Source organism: Vulpes vulpes, chromosome 6 (genome assembly GCF_048418805.1).
Source record: "Vulpes vulpes isolate BD-2025 chromosome 6, VulVul3, whole genome shotgun sequence".
Lineage (NCBI taxonomy): Eukaryota > Metazoa > Chordata > Mammalia > Carnivora > Canidae > Vulpes > Vulpes vulpes.
Window position 1 is genome coordinate 103494371 of NC_132785.1, and position 22867 is coordinate 103517237.

General features: G+C 40.9%; 1 protein-coding gene and 1 long non-coding RNA gene across 4 annotated transcripts in view; one reads left to right on the top strand and one right to left on the bottom strand.

Annotated features, from left to right (window-relative positions):
- Positions 1–5805: 5805 nt before the first annotated feature.
- Positions 5806–16378, bottom strand: LOC112927210 (uncharacterized). The gene is made up of 3 exons (XR_003236477.2): positions 16268–16378; positions 6267–6361; positions 5806–5904 (listed from the first exon to the last, which is right to left on the bottom strand). It is a non-coding gene; the product is annotated as an uncharacterized lncRNA (long non-coding RNA).
- The window catches only part of EXD2 (exonuclease 3'-5' domain containing 2), a 59932-nt gene continuing 53361 nt past the window's right edge, over positions 16297–22867 (top strand). The window contains exon 1 of one of the 3 annotated variants that reach the window (XM_026008466.2): positions 16297–16420. The gene's annotated coding sequence lies outside the window, so the exon portion shown is untranslated. The remainder of the gene's footprint in view (positions 16421–22867) is intronic. The other 2 variants (XM_026008467.2, XM_072761814.1) reach the window with 2 other exon arrangements.

Below are 22867 nucleotides of genomic sequence, written 5' to 3' on the forward strand. Positions count from 1 at the left end.
GGATCATTTCTATGAATCTATCTTAAAGCTAAGCTGACTCTTTTGTTATTTCTATTCTGCTGTAATCTTATCCAGTGAATATATATTTTTTAAAGATTTTATTTATTTATTCATGAGAGACACAGAGAGAGAGAGAGAGAGAGAGGCAGAGACACAGACAGAGGGAGAAGCAGGCTTCCTGTAAGGAGCCAGATGTGGGACTCTATCCCGGATTTCAGGATCACGCCTTGAGCCAAAGGCAGATGCTCAACCACCGAGTCACCCAGGCATCCCTCCAGGGATTTTTTTGTTTGTTTGTTTCAGATACATATACACCATATATATATATATATTAGATCTGGAATTCCATTTGCTTCACTTTTATATCATTTCAATTTGTCTGTTTACAGAGATTTCCTGTTTATACACTATGAACATTTTTCCTTTATATCATCAAATATAGTTTTATATTAGTTTTAGGGGTGCCTGGGTGCTCAGTCTGTTAAGTGTCTGACTTTGGCTCAGATTATGATCCCAGATACTGGGATCAAGCCCCATGTCAGGATTCCTGTTCAGTGGGGAGTCTGCTTTTCCCTTTCCCACCCACCCCCTACTTGTGCTCACTCTCTCTGTCTGAAATAAATATAATCTCTTTTAAAAATATCAGCTTTGAAATCTTTGCTAATTGAGCAACCGTGTCATACTGCTGTCCATGTATGTTGATTGTTGTTTCTCTTGAGAAGATGTGATATATAGTCTTGTTTCTTCATATGTCAAGTTTGTGGAGAGTAGATTCTGTTATTTTCCTTAAAGAGTGCTATTTTATTGTTGTTGTTGTTTGTTTGTTTCAGCATGCCATTAATTTGGATGGACTTAAACTCTAATTTCTATTTCCGGGCTGCAGCACAAATCTCCATTCAGTTGTTTTTCCTTTGGTTGGGCTACTTGTAGACTGCCCTGAGCATGTGGTTCAGGGGTTCACTAGAAGCTGAACAGTGTTTAAACACAAATTATGGGGGCACCTGAGTGGCTCAGTTGGTTAAGCTCAGGTTATGTTCCTGGGGTCCTGGGATTAAGACCCACATTGGGCTCCCTGATCAGCAGGAAACATGCTTCTCCCTCTCCATTTGGCCTGCCACTCACCCTGCTTGTGCTTACTCTCTCTCAAAAAAATAAATAAAATCTTAAAAAAACACACACACACAAATTATCTGGCTCCCCCTCTCTGGTTCTATCCTTTGTTGGATTCCCCTCTCACTGTCTGGCAGCTGCAGATCCCTCCAACTCTCTTTGGTTGTTCAGGCCACAAAGACTGTGGATTTCCTCTTATTATTTTTGCCTTCCAGGGAGCTCTAGCTGAAGCTTGCCCTCAGGTTAAAGACTATTAAAAAAAAAAAATTCACCCTGTGCTTTTTCTTGTAAGTGTTGACTCCCTGTCAGAATCTATGTGCTTTTGTTCACTCTCCAATGCCTTCAGGAAGTTGTTTTTGGTGTATTTTGTCCAGAGTTTGTGCCTTGTCCAGCACTAGGACATATCACAAGTCAATAACTCCAATAACATTTTATTAAGCTATTCATTTTATTTTATTTTTTTAAACAGCTCTTTATTTATTTTTTAAATTTTATTTATTTATTTATTTATTTATTTATGATAGTCACACAGAGAGAGAGAGAGAGAGAGAGGCAGAGACACAGGCAGAGGGAGAAGCAGGCTCCATGCACCTGGAGCCCGACATGGGATTTGATCCCAGGTCTCCAGGATCGCACCCTGGGCCAAAGGCAGGGGCCAAACCGCTGCGCCACCCAGGGATCCCTAAGCTATCCATTTTAAACTTAGGATACCAGGATCAATTACCCACTGCCAAAGATTCTTTGTATCAAAACTTTCTGAATACCACTTCATTTCTGCTACTCATTATAATTGTGCCCAAATTGGCTTTTTATTTTTACTTTTTAAATAAGCTTTTTATTTTATGTAAATATTTATTTATTTATTTGAGAAAGAAAGAGAGAGAGAGAGAAAGAGAATGTAGAATGGGGGGTGGGCAGAGGGAGAGGGAAAGAGTCTTTAAGCAGATGCTATGCTGAGCATGGAACCCGACACCAGGCTCTGTCTCATGACCCTGAGATCATGACCTAAACAGAAACCAAGAACCAAGAGTCAGATGCTTAACCGACTGTGCCACCCAGTCACTCCAATAAGCTTTTTTGTTTTAGAATAGATTTAGATTTACAGACAACTGGTGAAGATAGAATAAAGGGTTCCCCTATATCTCATACCCAATTTCCTCTGTTATTAACTTTTTATCTCAGTATGGTACATCTGTCATAAATAATGAACTTATATCATTATATTGTTAACCGAAGTCCATACTTTATTTAGATTACCTTAACTTTTACTCAATATCCTTTGTGTGTGCCAGGTTTTCATCAGGGATACCACTTTACATTTAGTTCACACGTCTCCTAAGGTTCCTCTTGGCTGGGACTTTACCTTGTTTTTGATGACCTTAACAGTTCTAAAGAGTACTAATCAAATATTTTGTAGAGTGTTACTCAACTGGGATTTTTCTGATGTTTATCTCACAATTAGACTGGGGTTATGTGTTTTTGGGAGGAAGGACACAGGTAAAGTGCCATTTTCATCAAATTTTATCAAGGGGGTATTGTTATGGACTGAATTGTGTCTTCCCTCAGCCCCACAAATTCTAATGCTGAGCCTTACACTCCAATTTTACTATATTTGGAGATAAGGTCTTTAGAAGGTAATTAAGATTAAATGAAGCAGTAAGGGTGGGACCCTAATCCAATAGGATTAGTGTCCTTATAAGAAGAGACACCAGAGATTTCTCTTTCTTCATCACATGAGAATACAGTGAGAAAGTGGCCATCTACAAACCAGGAAAAGAGCTCTCAACAGAAACAGAATTGGTCTGCATCTTGGTCTTGGACTCCTCAGCCTCCAGAACTATGAGAAATAGATTTCTGTTCTTGAAGCCATCCATTTCCTTTTGTTATAGCAGTCCTGATTTATATAGGAAGGCATATACTTTCAATGTGACTTATAACCTTGATAAGCTGGCTGAGGTAGTTTTGTCAGGTTTCTACAATGTAAAGTCACTCTTTCCCCCTGCCTCTTTTCATACTATACTCTTTGTTGTTGTTTTAAATATTTTATTTTTAAATACACCCAGCATGGAGCTTAAACTAACAACCCCGAGACCGAGTCCCATGCTCCACCACCTGAGCCAGCCAGGCACCCCCATACTGTACTCTTTGGAAGGAAGTCCACATATTATCTCTTGACACATGTAGTCTTTGACCTCTGTTACTCCAGGATCCCTATTGCCATTGAAATCAGGGGACCCATCTCAACTATAACTTCTTTCATCAAATATGTCTACAGGAAACAGCCACCACACAGGTTAAAAGTTACAGGGATACTGGTGCCCAACCACCAATTTATTTCTCAATGCCTTAGTGGAGAGAGTATCCTCTGAAATAGTGAGGGAGTGGCAATACATACATGATAGATCTACTCCAACATTTCTATCTCCTTAAGATCTTGAATTCCTTCTTTTAAGTCATACCAGCAAGTTCTTGCATCTCAACTTCATTGAATGTAGGCCACTACTTAAAGTTTCAGTGAATCAACCATTAGAGCCATTTCCAGCCACACAAGCTAGCACATTAACTCTAGAATTGTGGTAAAAGTGCTCATCAATTGAATTGAATTGGTTAATAATTCAACTGAATCTGGTGTTAGATTGTCTTCCTTGTTTATTTTCTTCCTGGAAAAAAAGAATCCATTCTTTCACATGTTCTCCAAATCTGCAAATATAAATGAACAAAATATTGCAATAAATAAGCACAAGTCATTTCTTCGTAGTCAGAGTTGGAACATGTTGAGATCTGACCCTAGTTATGGATCTAGAGCATTGGTCCTCTACTGGGGATGATTTTTTTTTCTCCCAGGGTACATCTGATTGTTGTCACAACTTGGGCTTGGGAAGTGACGCTGGAGCTAGTAGGTAAGAGGTCAGGGATGTTGCTAGATATTACAATGCACAGGACATCCCCTCACAACAGTTATCCATAGCCCAACATGTTGAGAAACTCTGATCTACAGGTAACAAGGAGTTTTTGGAGTGGAATTTGAGGAAAATAGACATCACTCAGATAATGTTGTTACAGGGATTTTAAGCAAGGGATGGAAGGCTGTCTCCACTGATTTTGGAGGCTTAGAGAGATTTGGGCACTCAAGAATCTTAACTTTGAGACAACCCAAATGTCACCATTTCAGTTTCAGGGTCTCACCCTTCTCTACCAATGCTGTATCTTTCACCAGAGATTTTTGGCAAGGCTATAAAATCAACTTATGTTGTAATTTTGATATCTGCACAATTAAACTTTATGTTCAATTTTCAGCAAGATTAGTTTTCAGGTATAAAAGATAAGGGGTAGGGGATCCTTGGGTGGCTCAGCTGTTTGGCGCCTGCCTTTGGCCCAGGGCGTAATCCTGGAGACCCAGAATCGAGTCCCACATCAGGCTCCCTGCATGGAGCCTGCTTCTCCCTCTGCCTGTGTCTCTGCCTCTCTCTCTCTCTCTCTCTCTCCCCCCATGTGTGTGGCTCATCAATAAATAAATAAAATCTTTAAAAATAAATAAATAAAAGATAATGCGTTATTTGGGGCTGCCATAAGAAACTTTCTCTGTCATTGGACTGAATGTTTAATGACTTGAACTTTCCATTTTTTATGTAGATTTTTTGGTGGCTGCAAATGAAACCACTCCCAACCTAGAGTTGTTATAGTCACCATTACCATCAGCTAGTCATATGTGGCTCCAAATCATTTGCTTTAGTGGGCGCTTCACCACAAATGACTAAAGGTGATAAGTTGATCATTTATGATGCCACAACATCCCATTTCCATTGACAGCTTGCTCAACATTCAATTTGAGTTTAAGGGTACAAAAAAATCAACCCCAAATCCTATATATATATCTCAATGTCTGTTACCTAGAACCACTCTTGGGGTCATTTACCATATTAGTCAGTACTCAGGAAAGAAACCAACTATACTAATTATCTTAACTAAGAAAGTTTATATAAAGAGCTATCGAAGGGGTGCCTGTGTGGCTCAGTTGGTTAAGCATCTGTCTTCGGCTCAGGTCATGATCCCAGGATCCCAGGGTCCTGGGATAGAGCCCTGCATCGGGCTCCCTGCTCAGTGGGGAATCTGCTTCTCCCTTTCCCTCTGCCTCTCCCTGCATACTCATCTTTTTTTCTCTCTCAAATAAATAAATAAAATCTTTAAAAGAATAAGAGTTATTGGAGGGGCACCTGGGTGGCTCAGTTAGTTAAGCATCTGACTCTTGATTTTGGCTCAGGTCATGATCTCAAGGTTGAGATAGGGCTCCACATCGAGCTCTGCACTGGTTGTGGAGCCTGCTTGGGATTCTCCTCTCCTGTTCCCTCTGTCCTCCCCCCACCCCTGCCATGCCCATACATTCTCTCCTTTCTCTCAAAAATAAACAAACAAACAAACAGGACAAAGCCCAGATCTTTAAAAAAAAAAAAAAAAGATTTATTGGAGATACTATGGGCGTTGAAGAATTGAAAAGAGAAGTAGAACAAAGAAGTAGTAATTGCAAGAAGTAGATGGGGGAAATAAAAGGTCAGGGATGGGATTATTAGGATTAAACACCTGAAGGAGGAGCCCTAGAGGGCTGGAACCACCGTAGCTCAGTAGCTCAGTGGTCGGCCTCTGCAGTGTCGGGACTCAGATCTCCGAGGAGGATTGCTGCCTAGCTGGTACTGGTATCTCTAAGGAGCATGATGAGGCTAGTTCTGGGAATATGGAAAGGAGTCCAGAGCTGGAACCAACTGCTGCTGCTGGCACGAAGAGCTGTTGCCTGGGTGACTTGAATAGAAACAGGAAGCGAACAAGAAGGAGCAGTCCCTTCTCCCTTCTTCCTGCCTCTGATCTCCCACTATTGGCAGAACCTAATAGAGAGCCAGGCTGGCCACAGAAAAACATGAGAAGCAGAGACCCAGCCCCAGCACCACAAAACAGAGCATAGATGCGTGACTTTGAAGCTGAGGAACAGTTTCTTCATGACCAACACAGTTAGGTAATCATTGCTCAAATTACACACAAAAGGATGAGGGGGAAGCAGGAGTCTAGGGCATTTCACAGATTTCTAGCAGGAGTAACTAAATGACTAGTGGAGAAAGAGATAGAATGAATGTGGAGAAGGGAGTCAGAAAGGAGCTAGTTTGTACCATGTGAAAAGATCTTCTGGGGTTGATGAATTTAGTTTGAGAAGTCTGGACTCTAATGTAGTACAATTCAAAATGTAGTCTTTGGATTAGTTGGCCTGCAAAGAAAAAGAAAAGAAAATTGCAGTAACATATATAAATATATATAATATATACTAATATATATTATAAAGTAATATAATATTAAATATATTAATATATATTATATATATAAAATCTATCATTTTAAAAAAGATTTTATTTATCTATTCATGAGAGACAGAGAGAGGCAGAGACATAAGCAGAGGGAGAAGCAGGCTCCCTGTGGGGAGCCTGATGCAGGACTCAATCCCAGGATCCCGAGACCATGACCCAAGCCAAAGGTAGATGCTCAACCACTGAGCCACCCGGGCGACCTAAAATCTATCATTTTAATCATTTTTATAATTGTGAAAAAATACATATATAACTTAAAATTTGCCATCTTAACCATTTTTAAATGTATAGTTCTGTAGCATTAAGTATATTTACATTGTTTTGCAACTATCACCATCATCTATCTCCAGATTTTTTTCCATCATCCCAAACTAATGCTCTGTGCTCAGGGGTGCCTAGGTAGCTCAGTTGGCTAAGTGTCTGCCTTCCGCTCAAGTCATGTTCCTAGGGTCGTGGTATCAAGCCCTGCATCCAGTTCCTTGCTCAGTGGAGAGCCTGCTTCTCCCTCTCCCTCTGCTGCTCCCCTAGCTTGTGACTCTCTTGTCCTCTCTCTTTCTCAAATAAATAAATACAATCTTTTAAAAAAACAAAACAAAAACAGAACAAAAAAACCCCTCTGTGCCCAATAAGTAATAACTTCCCATTCCTCCTTCAATCCAGCCCCTGGTCATCTCTATTTCACTCCAGTCTCTATGAGTTTGACTCTTCTAGAAACCTCATAAAAGTGGAATCATGCATTACTTGTCCCTTTGTGTCTGGCTTATTTCAATCAGATAAATACCTTCAAGGTTCATTCCTATTGTAGCCTGTATTATAATTTTATTCCTTTTAAAAGCTGAATAACATTTCATTTTGTGCAGTTTGTTTTTTTAATTAGTTAATTAATTAATCGATTGATTAAAAGTAGGCTCATGCCCAGCATGGAGTGCAATGAGGGGCTTTTTTTTTTTTTTTTTAAAGATTTTATTTATTGATTCATGATAGTCACACAGAGAGAGAGAGAGAAAGAGAGGCAGAGACACAGGCAGAGGGAGAAGCAGGCCCCATGCAGGGAGCCCGACGTGGGATTCGATCCCGGGTCTCCAGGATCGCGCCCTGGGCCAAAGGCAGGTGCTAAACTGCTGCGCCACCCAGGGATCCCTGCAATGAGGGGCTTAAACTCAGGACCCTGAGATCAAAACCTGACCTGAGCAAGAGTTGGACACTTAACCAACTGAGCCACCCAGGTGGCCCAATGCATTTTGATTATTAGTATTATTTTTAAAAGTAAATTCTCCTCTCAGTGTGGGGCTGGAACATATGACCCCAAGATCAAGAGTAACATGCTTTACAGACTGAAGCAGCCAGGTGCCCCACAATGTTGTTTTTTTTTTTTTAATCAATTCTCAATAAGGTAAAAGTTTGTGCCAGAATGTAAAGTATCTACGTCAGCAAGCACATTTTTGTAGGACAATTTCTTCAGTGAAGGATGCCATATGCTTTATGTTTTAGAGCAAAGTCCTTTTCTCACTGCAGTCCAGCACTTTGAATAGCACTAGGAGTAGGTATTTAGCTTTAGATGGAGATTCAGGAATCATTACCCCATAAAAGAAAATAATTCAAACTAGCACCAGAATGCAGGGTTTTTTGCATGATGTAATTTACAGCCACCTTCTAGGAAGAAATTAGAACTTCTGATAAAATGCCTACACAAAATTCTAATAAAACTAAAGAGATTAAAACTTCCGAGAAGCCACTTACCCACCCACTCACCTGTCAGTTCAGACTGTGGTGAATTTCACCAACTACTCTTTCCTTTTTTATATCTAATTTAAAATGATTTTTCTTTCATTTTTTAAAGATTTTATTTTTATTTTTTTAAAGATTTTATTTATTTATTCATGAGAGACACAGAGAGAGAGAGAGAGAGAGAGAGATATGCAGAGACATAGGCAGAGGGAGAAGCAGGTTCTCTTGCAAGGAGCCCGATGTGGGACTGGATTCTAGAACCCCAGGATCACACCCTGAGCCGAAGCAGATGCTCAACTGCTGATCCACCCAGGTGTCCCTAACTATTTTCTTTTCAAGGAATCTCTACATCCAGCATGGGGCTGGAACTTAACCGGCTGAGCCAAGCCCCTAAAATGAATTTCTAACCAATCTTTTTTCTTCCCAAATATCCCTACCAAAAGTAAATTTTTGAAATGGACTTTTTAAAGGATAATAGTTAAAAGAAGAAAAAGGGAAATTATGACTCAGATGCAGATACGAAATAAATACATGTCAAAGATTTAACTTAACTCATTAATTAATGAGGGAACTGGAAAAGGTGTTACAATCAGTTTAAAGGAAAACCCAAAGACCAAATACCTAAGTTCATCAAAAATGTTGGAATATGGGACGCCCAGGGGGTACACTTGGTTTAGCCTTGGACTCTTGGTTTCAGCTCAGGTCGTGATCTCCAGGTCCTGGGATTGAGCCCCACGTTGGGCTCCCTGCTCAGTGCAGAGTGTGCTTGAGACTCTCCCTCTCCCTCTGCCCTTCCTCATCCTCTCTAAACTAAATCTTTTTAAAAAATGCTGAAATAAATTTTCTCAGTAGACACAAAGCTGGCTTATTGAGGGATGTGTGGGTGCAGGGTTGTCAATAGAAGCTTCACCTAACAGCATTTATTTATATTTATCTAAAGATGATAATTATTTGCATTACTATCAGTTTTCTACAAATTAATCTATATCTCTTCAGCATTGCATAAGAGCTCAAAGAGTATAAAAGGCAAGAACTCTATAGAATCTGATAAGTGGAAAGGATATGCCTAGGACAATGCACTTTTCCATTTCCTGATTATATTTTGGTCCACTTAGAAATATCCTACTATAAGTCTTCTCCCTTGTTACAAGATAGTAAAGAAATTTTGATATATGCTCATAACAAAATTATCTGAAATTTTCTCTTTTTTCTTTTCTTTTTTCTTTTTTCTAGAAAGTTTACTGGGTGCTTGGGTGGCTCAGATGGTCAGGTGTCTGCCTTTGGCTCAGGTCATGATCCCAGAATCCTGGAATCCAGCCTTGCGTTGAGCTCTCTGCTCAGCAGACAGCCTGCTTCTCCACCCCCCCTGCCTCCATCCCCCCACCCCTGCCTGCTGCTCTACCTGCCTGTGTTCTCTCTCCCTGTCAGATAAATGAGTAAAGTCTTTTAAATATTTATTTGTTTGTTTGTTTGAGAGAGCATGGGGGAGAGGGAGGGAGAGAGACACTCTCAAGCAGACTACCTGCTGAGAGCAGAGATCATAACCTGAGCCTAGATCAAGAGCCCGATGCTTAATTCACTGAGCCATCCAGGCACCCCTCAACATTTTTCTTAAACACTTGGCTTCTAACATTGGTTGCTAATGTGGGAAACTAAGGCAGAGGTCTTGAAAATAAATAATTTTCACTGAATCCTGGTTTTGGTATGACACCCCTATTCTTAACTAGACAAGGTATCTTCCACTTTGTCCTCTATGCTTTATCCACTTATTCCTCACTCGGCAGCTAGAGAGGAAATCTGGTGGTCTAACTGCATCTGAAATAGACTTTTAACCAATTATTCTTCTTTTAGTCCCAACATTATTGCTGCTTCTTGAGGTACCTGGTGTTGCCAGTCCCTGAGCCTTTTAGGGGTTCCCTGGGGCAAACCAGGCTTGCTCCTGGCCTGTCTTTTGAAAGATGTGGAGTCTGCTAAGTAAGCTCCCACTATCCTGTTTTCCAGCTTCCAAATGTTAATGATTTTATCTCCTGTTCTCCAAGAGACTGACTATACAAACAGACAATAGCCAGACCATATATGACAATAGCACTCTGACCCATAACTTCTACAGCTACCAGCCTGGGAAGCCAAACCGCAGCCTCCAAGGCAAACAGCCTAGAATGGTTAGAACTTGTCGATGAGTCAGTTTCCTTATATTTTGTCCCCACTTCCAACACAGCACCAACCAGAGAAAGCCAAACCAATCACCTAAGAATCCTGGCTTCAGGGGCACCTGGGTGGGTCAGTCCAAGCTACCTCTACCCTCAGCTCAGGTCAAGATGCTGGGTCCTGGGATTGACTCCCTGCACCAAGGTCTCTGCTCAGCATGGGCGTGGGGTGGGGGTGTGTGTCCTGTTTCTCCTTTTCCCTCTGCCCCTCCCCCTGCTTATGTTCTCTCTCTCAAATAAATAAATAAATAAATAAATAAATAAATCTTTAAAATTTTAAAAAAGAAGCCTGGCTTCTAGTTAACCCATCTCCAGCTTTCCCATAACAATGACCACCAATCAGAGCATATCTGAAGTCATCCCTGTTTTCACTATAAAACTTTCCCACTTGTCTTTCTGCCATTGAGTCTTTGCCAAACACGAGTGATGGTGGCTAATTCCCTGCTATGTTTGCTCTCATTTTAGTGGTTTTCTTTTTCTATGACTTTTTTGCCTTGAGATTTTGTGTTTTTTCCAATTTTTTAAAAAATATTTTATTTATTTATTCATAAGAGACAAAGAAAGGCAGAGACATAGGCAGAGGGAGAAGCAGGTTCCCTGTGGGGAGCCTGATGTAGGACTTGATCCTGGAACCCCAGAATCAGGCCCTGAGCCAAAGGTGGGCACTCAACCACTGAGCCACCCAGGTGCCCCTATTTTTCCCATCTTTAAAGAGAGATTTCACTAGGATGTGGAATTACATGTGGTTCAATCCATCATCTTTAATTGGAGTTCTCTCATGCTTCTTGCTCTGTGACTTAGATGACAGCAATCTACCCTTTACCCTTCAGCTCCAGAAGGCCAGGAAATAACCTTTGCTTTTTCACTTGCAAAACCGGACACAAAATTCAACACCTATTCAGATTCCCCCAAAGAATATACTGGAACAAAAACATTGGAGAATGATACAGACTTTACTGAACCTTGTCTATAAGAGATATAAGATGAGGTTACATTACAAGTACATAGAACTTCAACTCAACTCCCCAAATACCTTAAACATTTCGTTCTCCCCCAGTCTCTCCTCTGAAATATCTTTCTATTTCTCCCAGGAAGTTGGGAGGGAGCCTTGCTGACTCTTACCTTTATCTCTGACTGGTCCCCCTTTATCTCTGACTGGTCCCCTGAATCTTCTAATGCCTCACCCTTTTACTCCACAAAGCAATTCACTTCAACACCCATGCATGCCACTTACTACAAAACAAAAATGCTGATTCACCAGGCTTTCAACCCCTATTGTTGGGTGAATTTGTCCCATGGCAGGGAGAGTCTCACCCTCATTAGCCGGGGCCTCATGAAGTTCTTTTCCAAGCGATAGTCTAGTTCCAGCTCTTTAGGGGAGAGAAAGTAGATAGAGATATGGATCTCTCTAAACCACAAAAAAAGGATACCTCTTCTCATTTGCTAACAAATTATCTTTTTGTCTTTCCAGCTAGTTTATAAGCTTCTTGAGTGCATAGCAACATAACTTTTATAATCTGTATGATACCTAATAATATTACAAAAGTTTATAGAAGGGATAAGTGGGGAGGAAGAATGAATATAATTGAGATGTTAGTAAATAGGATTGGGGCCTCTGGTGGCTCAGTGGTTGGGCATCTGCCTTCAGCTCAGGCCGTGATCCCAGGGTTCTGGGATCAAGTCCAGCATCGGATTTCCCACAGGGAGCCTGCTGATCCCTCTGCCTAGGTCTCTGCCTCTCTGTGTGAGACACAGAGAGAGAGAGAGAGAGAGAGAGAGAGAGGCAGAGACACAGGCAGAGGGAGGTGCAGGTTAAGGGTCTGACTTCGGCTCAGGTCATGATCTCAGGGTCTGAGGATTAAGGCCTGGGTGGGGCTCCCCACTCAATGGGGAGTCTGCTTGTCCCTCTCCCACAGCTTGTGCTGTCTCTGTCTCTCAAATAAATAAATAAATAAATAAATAAATAAATAAATAAATAAAATATTTTTTTAAAAAAGATGTTTTTTAAATCTCCAAATATGGACAGTAAAAATAATTTTATAATTATAATTTTAAAGATTTTATTTATTCATGAGAGACACAGAGAGAGGTAGAGACAAAGACAGAAGGAAAGGAGGCTCCATGCAGGGAGCCCAATGTGGGACTTGATCCTGGCACTCCGGGATCATGCCCTGAGCTGAAGGTGGAAGCTCAACAACTGAGCCACCCAGGGGTCACAAAAATGATTTTATTATTGACTTCTAATTTAATTGTAATATGATCAAAGAATGAGATCTGTATGATAGCATTTTTTTGCTATTTATAGAGAGTTGCTCAATGGGCTAAAAAAATTAATTTTCTTAAATCTTCCTTGTAAGTTTTAAAAGTATTTGTGTTCTCAAAATGTTGGGTGCAGAGTTCTATACCTGTTCTTTAGAAAATATTAATTAATGGGGTATCTGGGTGGCTCAGTTGGTTAAGCACCTGACTCTTGATTTTGACTTAGGTCATGATCTCAGGGTTGTGAGACTGAGCCCTGTATTGGGCTCTATGCTGAATGTGGAGTCTGCTTAAGATTCTCTCTTTCAGAAAAAAAAAAAAAAAAAAAAGATTCTCTCTCTCCCTCAGTCCCTCCCCCACTCCTGTACATGCTCTCTCTCCCTCTTAAAAAAAAAAAAAATGAAAATGTTAATTATGGTGTTGGAGATATTCCTGCAATGGCTGGTGATTCTTGGATATCATTACATATGTAGGTGCTATTGATCGAATGTTTTGTCTCTTCTCAAAATTCACATGTTGAAAACTAACCCCCAGGCAGCCCGGGTGGCTCAGCCATTTAGTGCCACCTTCAGCCCAGGGCGTGATCCTGGAGACCCAGGATCAAGTTCCATGTCGGGCTCCCTGCATGGAGCCTGTTTCTCCCTCTGCCTGTGTCCCTGCCTCCCTCCTCTCTCTCTCTCTCTCTGTGTCTCTCATGAATAAATAAATAAACTCTTAAAAAAAAAAGAAAAGAAAACTAACCCCCTCCTGGTATCAGGAGGTGAGGGCTTTGGGAGGTGATTAGGTCATGAGAGTGAACCCTCATGAATGAGATTAGTGCCTTATAAAAGAGGCCCAAGAGAGTTCCTTATCCCTTGGCCAAGTGAAAGCACAATGAAAAGATAGCAGTCTGTGAAGTAGATAGCAGGCACTCACCAAAATAAACCTGTCAGCATCTTGATCATTGACTTCCCAGCCTACAAAACTATGAGAAATCAATTCTTGCTCTTTATAAGCCACCTGCTTGATGGTATCTTGTTACAATAGGCCAAAAAAGACCAAGACAAAGAGTGAGGTACTGAAAAGCTGATGGGGAATCCTTTATGTACAAATGGGGCTTGTTGCATTGGACCTCAACTTAGGGTGATTGCTTATGGACCCAGACAGTTTATTATAGTGTAGGGGTGAAAATATTTTTCCTCTACCCTTCTAGATAGTTCTGGCTGACCTATTAATTAAATTGACATAAGACAGATTACATACATAAGACAGGAGAGAACAAATTTAATTATGTACCTATGAGAGCCCCATAAGAATGAGACCCAAGGATAAACCAGGCAATTGAAGCTTATATGCCATCTTAAGCTAAAGATTAGGATAGGGGCCCGGGGCTTCAAATGGGAGGAGGGTAATTCACAGGACAATAAGAAGAGCAGATATATGGTAACTAGATATTTGGCCTGCCACATATTAAAAAGTTATTAAAAATTATCTCCAGTAATAGCTCTTTTTCTGGGCCAGACCCCCATTCTAAATTCTTTCAGGTAGTTAAGGGAGAGGTAAAAACTTTTCTTGAATCTGCTGGGTCTTTTTTTTTTTTTTAAGATTTTATTTATTTATTCATGAGAGACACACACAGAGAGAGAGAGAAGCAGAGACACAGGCAGAGCGAGAAGCAGGCTTCATGCAGGGAGCCGGATGTGGGACTCCATCCCAGGTCTCCAGGATCACGACCTGGGTTGAAGGTGGCGCTAAACCTCTGAGCCACCTGGGCTGCCCAAACCTGCTGGCTCTTAACTGTCTTTAACTCAAAATAATCCACATGCCAAAGTGGCATATGTTGGTGTCATGTATTCTGCTCCTCAATGGGATCCCTCAAATATCAATATTCTGTCATTCTAATCAAATTCGTCTTATAAAATTACACCGAGATTTGTTTGTCTGCTGATACCTCCACTCGTATTCTTTTTCTTCTTTGGGTTTATAAACTTTTCACTCCTTTACTTTTATTAAAAAAAAAACAACAACTTTTTATTGGAGTATATATGAATTCAGGAAAGTGTCCACAAATATGCAACCTGAACATACATGTAAATCAGTACTCAGAGTGAGAAATAGAACATTATCAGTGCTTTGTGAGCCTGCCGATGTTCTCTTCAAGTCATTACTCCATACTGACTTCTAACAGCATAGGGATTTGGGTAGTTTCCAGTTTAGGGCTATTGCCAATGACAGGTATGGGCTTTTTTTTTTTTTCCTTTTTGTATTTTTCCTTTCAGTGAACATATGTATACACTTCTGTTGGGTGTATACCTCAGAGTGAAAGTGTGGGGACCCAGGCTATACATATACTCAACTTTAGTTGATATTGCCAAACAGTTAAACAAAATGACTGTACCAATTTATATTCCCTCAGCAGCATATGAGAGTTTTGGTTGCTCCACAACCTTGTCAATACTTGGTATTTTCTGTCTTCATTTTAAACTTTCTGGTTGGTATGTAATGGTATCTCATTGTGGCTTTTATTTGCATTTTCTCTTTACTTTTGTTTTTTGTTTTTTTTAAGGTGTTTCAGGATGGAGAAATTAAAATGCAGGGGATTAATCCTCCATATTTGCCATAAATTTCTCCCTTATGGGTACTTACCTCACGGAATTTAGAACCTCTTCCTATATGGGAGGTAATATAATATAGAGAATGAGGGCAACAAGCTTTGCAAGAAGATATACTGAGGTTTGATTCTCAGCTCCAAGCTTGAGAAATTTATTTAACCTTTCTCCATTTTATGCAAAATGCCACTAATAATAATAATACTGCTTCAGGAGGTTGTTTTAAGGATTAAATGAGACAAAACACATAAAGCAATTTGCAAAGTTCCTAGCACACTGCATGTACATAGTCAACAAATGGCAGCTATTATTACACCTTATATTCTTTATGTGCATCTCGTTTCTCCTTATACACTTCTTATGACAGAGTAACAATACATAGCACCCATTAGCCTCTTCACATATAATGGTTGCTAACAAAGACTAGTTGACTGATGATTTTAAATATAAATATAAGGTATTGTGGTTATTGTTATAAAAGATAGCATAATTATTATTATGGCAATAGGATTAAATACACTGCTAATCAAGAATGCATTATGTAAACAAGCGTCTGTCTTATTTACCTTTATCGTTAAATACAGTCAAGAAAATTAGTGTGATAGAGTAACATTACTTGAGCTAATTAGTAATAACAATTAGACGTTCCATGTTGCATTTGTGAGGGTTCCATAGGCTTCTCCTGTTAAAACTAAAACCTCAGCGGTTTAGCGCCTGCCTTCGGCCCAGGGCGTGACCCCGGAGACCTGGGATCGAGTCCCACGTCGGGCTCCCTGCATGGAGCCTGCTTCTCCCTCTGCCTGAGTCTCTGCCTCTCTCTCTCTCTGTGTCTCTCATGAATAAATAAATAAAATATTTAAAAATAAGTAAATAAAACCAAAACCAATACAGAAACAAAAACACCCCTTTTCTCAAGAGAGTTTAAGCCTTTCCAATTCTAACAGACCCTTTGTTCAGCAGTGGAGAAACTGGGGAGGGAACAGCTGGCCCAGCAGCTTCCGTACGACATGGCGCCGCCCATGCGTACCTCCCTGCTAGGTTTACGTCCTCCAGCCCGCCGCAGGACCGGAAGTGGTTTCGGCCCTAGTGGATCCGGGTGGGTGCGCGCAGGTGGCCGAGGAGGGTTCCAGGTCCTCAGCGTGAGGTGCCGCAGGTGTTCAGGTTGGGTCCTGGGTCGCAGGTAAGTGAGACTAAGGGACCCGTGGGGCCTTTCACCCGCCCTGTGCGAGGGAAGGAGGGGGCTTCCAGTGCGGATCGAGGAGAGGCGTTGTGGAGCTGGAGATGTCACTGGGTGCGGGGGCGACTTATTGCGGGGACCCCGCGGTCCCCCAGCGACTTGGCCCATCCCTTCTTCCCCTCCCCCGGCGCAGCCCCCCGCCCCCGCCCCCCGCGGCGGTTCAGCGCCCAGGTGTGCAGCAACGGCTCTGGGCGCGGGCCGCGGCCCACCGCGCGCTCCCCGGCCGCCCCCTCGGGGCCCCTCCGCCTCTCTCTGGGAGCACCCGCCAAGCCTTCTTACGAGGCTTCTGGACCCCGTCAGCCTGGCAGACACCGCCCCCGGCACCTGGCAACTCCTCCGGCGCCGCGCGCTCCCGCCGCTGCGGTCGTGGGGACCTGCCCCCGCCCCCGGTTGCCACCCCTTTCCTCCCAGACGCACCCGCTGCTGCGGGCCCTGCTGGGAGCCGCCGCTCCAACCTGGGAGCCGGGAGGTGGCTGCAGGATTGATGCTTGCTCAGTGAATCGGAAGCAGACCCAACCCTTTCTAAGCTCTTGAGATACTGATTGGACGCAAACTCCCTTAGAAAACGCTGCATTATTTATACTATATTTTTAAAAATAAAAAAACATTTTTTTTAAATGATCTCTACCCCCAGCGTGGGGCTCCCTCTCACAGCCCCAAGATCACGAGTGCGGCCTGCTCCACCGGCTGAGCCAGCCAGGCACCCCCCCCCCCATACCATATATATATTTTTTTCTTTTTCTTTCTTTCTTTCTTTCTTTCTTTCTTTCTTTCTTTCTTTCTTTCTTTCTTTCTTTCTTTCTTTCTTTCTTTCTTTTCTTTTCTTTTCTTCTTTTTTAATTGTATTACATGTATAGAAGGAACTGCACGGAAGATTTTGTTAATTATCAGAATTAGGAAGTGCGGGAGGAAAGCAATCTAATGCGGGAAGTACTGAATCGTCTTGGTCAAGTTGAGCTTTTTTTTTTTTTTTTTCCGAGCTCGTTTTAAAAATGTTTTTTTTTTTTTTTTTAAATATTTATTTTAGTTGTAGTCCACGCATACAGCCTTTAAAAAAAATTCAGGGCAGCCCGGGTGGCTCAGCGGTTTAGCGCCGCCTTCAGCCCAGGGCCTGGTCCTGGAGACCTGGGATCGGGTCCCACGTCGGGCTCCCTGCGTGGGGCCTGCTTCTCCCCCTGCCTGTGTCTCTGCCTTCTGTGTGTGTGTGTGTGTGTGTCGTGTCTCATGATTAAATAAATAAATCTAAAAATTTTTTTAAAAATAAAATTCATGTGAGAAATTTAAACAAAATGGTTCCTTTTTGATCTCTTTCCATCTCTATCTTCTTTAATCTCTTACCTCTAAAGTAAGAACTGTTAACGGCTTGGGATGTGTTTTTTGTTGTTGTTGTTGTTGTTGTTTCTTTTTCTTTACGTTTTTTGACAAATATTCATATTAGTTACGTATATGTAAGATTTCATGTTAAACTTTTACTAATACATATTTTACAAATATGGCATATTGCACCTATTCAGAAACTTGACTTTTAATTTTTTTTATAAATATTGTATTTATTTATTCATGAGAGACAGAAGGACAGAGACACAGGCAGAGGGAGAAGCAGGCTCCGGGCAGGTGGCTGGATGCAGGACTTGATCCCTGGGGACTTTCAAATCATGACCTGATGGACCTGAGCCACCCAGGTGTCCCAGAAACTTGACTTTTATTCTTAAAAATGGGTCTTAAAACTTTTTCTTTGTCCCTATGTACGTAGAGATCTACCTTATTATTTCTACTTGGTCCATAAATTCTGTGCTGTAAGATTTTGTAGTATGTGAGATTCCATAGATTGCTACAAACACAGTGTGTCAGAGAACCTCCTTCCACATGTGTCTCTGTGCCTAGGTGAATATTTCAAACCTGAAATTGAATTGCTGGGTGGGATGGTGTGGACATTTAATGCCAAACTGCCCACCAACAGTGCATAATAATGTCTATTTCCCTAGCTCTTTTAAACATTAAAAAATATATTTTATATTTTTTTGAGAGAGAGAACAAGAGTGAGAGAGGGAGAGCATAAGCAGGGGAGTGGCAGATGGAGAGGCAGAGGGAGAAGCAGGTTCCCTGCAGCAGAGAGCCTGATGCGAGGTTGGATCCCAGGACCCTGGGATCATGACCTGAGCTGAAGGCAGATGTTCAACTGACTGAGCCACCCAGGCAACCCTCTTTTAAACATTTGATGCTATTAATCTTTTTCATTTTTGCCAATCTAATGGGTGAAAAATGATTCTAATTTGTGTTTTACTTTGTATTTCCTTAGTTACTAGAGAGATTGGATATATTTTCATGATTGTTGGCTGTTTGTATTTACTCTTTCAAGAAATATCTCATTTCAATTGGGTTGGTTTTTTATATATAGTTTTTAATGTATTTTGGATATAATCTTTTGTCATTTATATTTGTTATCTTTATTCCCAACTTAGTGCTTTTTATTTTTTTATTTTTAAAGATTTTATTTATTTATTCACGAGAGATACAGAATGAGAGAGAGGCAGAGATGCAGGCAGAGGGAGAAGCAGGCTCCATGCAGGGAGCCCAGTGTGGGACTGGATCCCAGGACTCCAAGATCAGGCCCTGGGCTGAAGGCGGCGCTAAACCGCTGAGCCGCCCGGGCTGCCCCCAACTTAGTGCTTTTTAAAATTGATGCTTGTTTTTTAACTACATGACATCTTTGTCAAATCATAGTTTTAAATTTCACAATAAATGTATCAGTCTTTTACTCTGTGTATTTTGTATCTTGTTGCTGTCATTCCCTACCAGAGCTGTTCTCCAGTGGGAGATATTTTGCCTGGTAGGGGCTAGTTTGGTAATGTGAGCAGACATTTTTCGGTTGTCTAACTGGGGTTGTGGTATGAGGGCATCTGCTGGATGGAAACCAGGGATGCTGCTAAACATCCTACAGTGCAAAGGAAAGCCCTCCACAACAAAGAATTTTTCTGGACTAAAATGTTAGTAATGCTGAGGTTGAAGAACCCTGTTCTACCCTAAGACACAACAGGATTTTCTGTCTTTCTTTCTTTTATTCCTTCCTTTCTTTTTTTTCTTTTTAAGATTTTTTATTTATTTGAGAGAGATGAGGGGAACAGATTGAGCAGGAGAAGGGGCAGAGGGAGAGGGAGAAGCAGACTCCCCACTGAGCAGGGAGCCTGATACTGGGCTCTATCCCAGGGTCCTGAGATTATCACCTGAGCCACCCAGGTGCCCCAGGGTTTTCTCTTATGACTGTCTTTTCTCCTATATATTCTTTTTTTTTTCTCCTATATATTCTGATGTGTTTGAGTTTTTCTTTAATTTCCCTGGATGTGTGTGAATAAGTGAATGGTGTGAGCATAATTACTGTTTTCCCAACAGTGTCACTCTGAATATTAAATGCATTCTTGACCCATTAATCTGAAATGCCACATTTATCATTTACTACTTTCTCACACATACACAGTCAATTTCTGGACTGTCTTCTATTCTGCGGCCTAATTTTCTGTTTTGTTGGACCAATACCACAATATCTTAACGTTGAATATATGTTCTATTTTGATAAGTAGTAGGATAAATATTCCCTTATGATTATTACTGTCATTATTTTATTGAAAATTGTATACTTTATCAGCTCACATACTCATTTAAAAAACTATTTTGGGAACTAATCCTAGAATCTTTTCCAGATTTTTAGAATTAGCTTGTCAAATAATTTTTTAAGTGACTTTATCAAGATGTAATTTACATAACTCATTGTTTAACATGTACAATTCAGTGGTTTTTAGCGCATTCACAGTTGTGCAGACATCACCACAATTTAATTTTAGAACATTCTCATCGCCCCAAAAAGAAACCCCTGCCAATTAGCAGTCATTCCCCAGAATGCGATTCCTAGGCAACCACTAATCTTTCTGCCAGTTATAGACCTGAATATTTTGTATAAATGGAATCATACAATTTGTGTTATCTCATGACAGGTTTCTTTCACTCAACATAATGTTTTTGAGTTTCATCCGTGTTGTAGAATGTATCAGTACTCTTCTGTTACTGCTGAATGGCATTCTATCCTATGGTGTATTTGTTTCCTAGGGCTACAGTAACAAAATGACACAAACCGGGTGACTTAAAATAACAGAAATGTATTCTTCTCGCAGTGCTGGAGGCATTAAAGTCCAAAATCAAGGTGTCAGCAGGGCTTTGCTGTCTTGATGGCTCTAGGGGAGGGCCCTTTCGTGCCTCTTCTTAGCTTCTGGTCCTCTTCTTAGCTTCTGGTCGTTACTGGCAGTCCGTGGGATTCCTTGGCTTGCAGGTGCATAACTCCAACCTCTGCCTCGGTCTTCATATGGCTTTCTTCCCTGAGGATCTGTATTTACATGGTGATTTTCTCCATGGGAGCCTGTTTCTGTGTCTCTTCTCCCCTTCATGGAAGGACACCATTTCTATTAGACTAAAGGCTCACATTACTTCAGTATGAACTCATTTTATTTTTTTTTTAATTTTTATTTATTTATGATAGTCACAGAGAGAGAGAGAGAGAGAGAGAGAGGCAGAGACACAGGCAGAGGGAGAAGCAGGCTCCATGCACCGGAAGACTGACCTGGGATTTGATCCCAGATCTCCAGGATTGCGCCCTGGGCCAAAGGCAGGTGCCAAACTGCTGCGCCACCCAGGGACCCCTGAACTCATTTTAACTTGATTATGTATATGTGTGTAATCAATTTTCAGTAAGACTCAATTTTTAATAAGGTCCCTTTCACAGGTACCATGGGTTAGAACTTCAATATATCTTTTTCGAGGACACAGTTCAACCCATAACCTTCTGGATATGGTACATTTTATTTATCCAATTGTCAGCTGAAGGGCATGTACATTGTTTCCACTTTGTGGCTATTATGAATAATGGCACTATGAACTTTTGTTTGGACATTTGTTTTCGTTCCTTTTGGATATATACCTAGCAGTGGAATTGCTGGGTCATAAGGTAACCCTATGTTTAATCATTGAAGAGCTGCCAGACTGTTTTTTCAAAGCAGCTGCAGCATTTTACATTCCCACCAGCAATGTGTGAGAGTTCTGATTTCTCCATATTATTGCTACACTTATTATCTGTCTTTTTGTTTAGAGCCATCCTAGTAGGTGTGAAGTGGTATCTCCTTGTTGTTTTGATCTGTATTTCCCAAATAGCTTTTCATGTGCTTATTGGTCATATGTATATATTCTTTGAAGAAATGTCTATTTAGATCCTTACCTGTTTTTAACTGGTTTGTCTTTTTTATTATTAAATTGTAAGAGTTCTTTATATATTTTAGATACATGGCTCTTACCAGATATATGCTTTGCAAATATTTTCTCCCATTCTGGGGTTGTCTTTTTATTCTCTTGGTGGTCAATTCATTTTTTAAAAAGTTTTTTAAAATTAAGTTTTCATTGCATTTATATGTTATTTTGAGCATTTCTGTAAAACAATCTTCTCTTCATTAAAAAAAATAGAGTAATTATAGTACCTCTTTCAGAAGGTTGTTGAAAGGATTGTAATGTGTACATGATTGGATATAATGTAAGGTACCTGGCACATGCTACGTGCTCTGTATATGATAGCTGTGATAATATATCTCTGCTCTTCCAGTCTTCTTTTTTTAAATTTTTATTTATGATAGTCACAGAGAGAGAGAGAGAGAGGCAGAGACACAGGCAGAGGGAGAAGCAGGCTCCATGCACCGGGAGCCCGATGTGGGATTCGATCCCGGGTCTCCAGGATTGCGCCCTGGGCCAAAGGCAGGCGCCAAACCGCTGCGCCACCCAGGGATCCCTCTTCCAGTCTTCTATATCTTCAGTAAATTTTTCTATTTTTCTTCATATCAATCTTGCACATTTCTTTTTAGGTTTATACCTAGGCTTATGTGTGTGTCTATATGGTTATTGTTTTGCGTGTGTTTTTTAAAAAGTATATATTGCTATTTTGGGATTTTCATCATATTTTTATAATGGTTTTGGAAGGCTATTGATTTTATATTCATCAAACTTTCAAAATAAATTGTAAAAGTTATGCTTTGTTTACTTATCCAGGTGAGTTCATTGTAGCCATTCTGTTAGGAACCGTGGTTTTTTTGTTTTTTCTTTTTTTAATGTAAGAGCTACACCCAATGCTGGGCTTCATCTCATGATCCTGAGAGTCTTGTGCTCTGGTTACTAAGCCAGCCAGGTGCCTCACCGCCCCCCCCCCCTCCCCCCGCCCCGCACACACACCTGGTTCTTTTTCATTCTGCCTTCTTCCACCCTGATTTGGATCTTCCTTTCCAGGCTCTAGTATTGTGAGTCTTCCAACAGATCTTCCTGTCTCTTGCCTTACTCTCCTCTAGTCTAGCACCCACATAGCTG